This window comes from Trichosurus vulpecula, chromosome 2 (genome assembly GCF_011100635.1).
Source record: "Trichosurus vulpecula isolate mTriVul1 chromosome 2, mTriVul1.pri, whole genome shotgun sequence".
Taxonomy (NCBI): Eukaryota; Metazoa; Chordata; class Mammalia; order Diprotodontia; family Phalangeridae; genus Trichosurus; species Trichosurus vulpecula.
The window spans coordinates 157,890,634-157,893,229 of record NC_050574.1 but is presented as its reverse complement, the minus strand read 5'-3'; the positions used below and the strand labels follow the sequence as shown (position 1 = coordinate 157,893,229).

At 38.7% G+C, this 2,596-nt stretch overlaps 1 non-coding gene across 1 annotated transcript; it reads right to left on the bottom strand.

Moving 5' to 3' along the window:
* Positions 1–2,315: 2,315 nt before the first annotated feature.
* Positions 2,316–2,422, bottom strand: LOC118840622. The gene has a single exon (XR_005009792.1). It is a non-coding gene; the product is annotated as a U6 spliceosomal RNA (small nuclear RNA).
* Between the last annotated feature and the right edge of the window lie 174 nt (positions 2,423–2,596).

Here is a 2,596-nt window from a genome sequence, read left to right as displayed (position 1 = left end):
ATTTTCCAGGTCAGTTGTTTTTCCAATGAGATATTTCACATTGTCTTCTTTTTTATTATTTTGATTTTATTGTTTCTTGATTTCTTATAAAGCCATTAGCTTCCATTTGCTCAATTCTAATTTTTAAGGAATTGCTTTCTTGAATGAGCTTTTATACCTCCTTTTCCATTTGGCCAATTCTACTTTTTAAGGAGTTTTTTCCTTCAGTGAAGTTTTGTGCCTCTTTTTCAATTTGGCCAATTCTGCTTTTTAAGACATTCTTCTCCTCACTGGCTTTTTGTACGTCTTTTACTATTTGGCCAAGTACGTTTTTAAGCTGTTATTTTCTTCAATAGTTCTTTTGTGTCTCCTTTACCAAGCTATTGACACATTTTTCATGATTTTCTTGTATCATTTTCATTTCTTGTCCCAATTTTTCCTCTGCCTCTCTTACTTGATTTTCAAAATCCTTTCTGAGCTCTTCCATGGCCTGAGACCAGTTCACATTTTTCTTGAAGGCTTTGGATGTAGGAGCTTTGACTTTGTCATCTTCTGAGTGTGTTTTGATCTTCCTTATCACCATAGTAACTTTTTATAGTCAGAAATATTTTCTGTTGTTTGCTAATTTTTCCAGGTATTACTTGACTCTTAAGTCTTTGTTAAGGTAGGGCTCTGCTTCTAGGGTGGAGGGTGCACTGTCCCAAGCTTCAGGGGTTTTGTGAAGCTGTTTTCAAAGATACTTCTAGGGACCTATAAGTTTTTAGTTCTCCTAAAGGGGTATAATTGAAGGAGAGATGCTTACTACTCTCCTGTCATGTGCTCTGGTCTATGAGTGACCACAAGCACTTTTTTGCCTTGGACTGTGACAAGAGTCCCTACTCCTGTGTGTCTCTTCATGTGATATAATTTACCCTTTTCCACCACCTTCTTCCCTCTTCTCCCATAACCATCCCTTTACACCCCTTAATTATGTTTTTATCACCATATCAGTTACTTTATACTGACACCCTCAGTCTATGTATATCCCTTTCAATTGTAATAACTGTACAATTCTCAAGATTGATATATATATATATATATATATATATATATAACATATGTAAACAATATAATCTTATATAAGGATGTAAACAATTTGCCCTTATTGAATAAAAAGGTTCTTCCCCCCCCCCATTTACCTCTGTATGTCTCTCTTGAGTTTTGTGTTTGAAGATCAAATTTTTCATTGAGCTCTGGCCTTTTCATCAGGAAGGTCTGGATTTCCCTTATTTCATTGAATGTTGTAGCAACAATCGGCTAGCAGCTGTTGTAGGGGTATAAGTCCCAACAAAACCAGCAACAAAAGCTGCCAGCATAGGTTCTTTGATCTGCTTTACTAAGGAAAGTAACTTTAAGGGGTTAACAATCTTACTTTAATCAAACATACAAATATCATTCACTTAGTTCAGGAGGAAAAGCCAGCGACCTGAACTTCAGAGCAAATACAAACAAATTACAAACATCAACAGACAGACCTTGTCTGATTCAAATCTCAATGCACAGTAACCAGGGTTTAACAAAGTCCCAACATCTGGGTTTACAAGCCAGGGGACTCATAATGGCTGCCCAGGGTCTCTTCAAGTCACACGCCACTATTCCAGTGATTGAGAGCCCCAAGGGAAACCACCAACCTCTGGGTTTATATATTCTGTTCAGAGTCAAAGGGCGTCACGACATGAGACTCACCCACATGACCTAAAAGTGTCACAAACATTTGACCCAAACCCACATGGCTTAAAAGCCTCAGGTGTCAAAAACATGTGACTCAAATCCATGTAAACCAGGCTTTCCCTTGAGGCAAGGAGGTCATCAAAGACTTCGGACCCAATCAAAGAAACAAAGGCCAGACTCTTCAAGGGTGCTTGATTAAATAAGTGCTAAAAGGGAAAACAGTAAAAGAAAGTCCCACTTTAATTACTGATACAAATGTCCATCTCCTTGCCTGAAAAATTATGCTCAATTTTGCTGGGTAGTTGATCCTTGGTAGCAGACCTTTGCCTTTTGGAATATCATATTTAAATTCCTCCTGTCTTTTAATGTAGAAGCTGTGTGATCCTGACTGGAGTTTCAAGATATTTGAATTGTTTCTTTCTGATGCTTGCAGTATTTTCTCCTTGACCTGATAATTCTGGAATTTGGCTACAATATTCCTTGGAGCTTTCAATTTGGGATCACTTTCAGGGGGTGATTGGTGGATTCTTTTGATGACTATTTTACTCTCTGGTTCTAGGACCCCAGGACGGTTATCCTTGATGATTTCTTGGAAGATACCATCCAGGCTCTTTTTTTTTAAACCAAAAAATCTGGAACGCTTCACAAATTTGCATGTCATCCTTGTGCAGGGGCCATGCTAATCTTCTCTGCATAATTCCAATTTTAATATATGTGCTGCCAAAGCAAGCACTCCCTACTCCAGTGTGGCCACAAAGTGGGATGTGCTAGGGTTTTTCCTCACCCTGGGACTGCCACCCAAGACTGCGACCCTACTCTGAGTATGGGCAAATCAACAGAGTCCTGCCTCAGTGTTAGCAAAAAGGCCCCCGTCATCTCCTTCTAATTTGTTCAATCCCTTTAATGT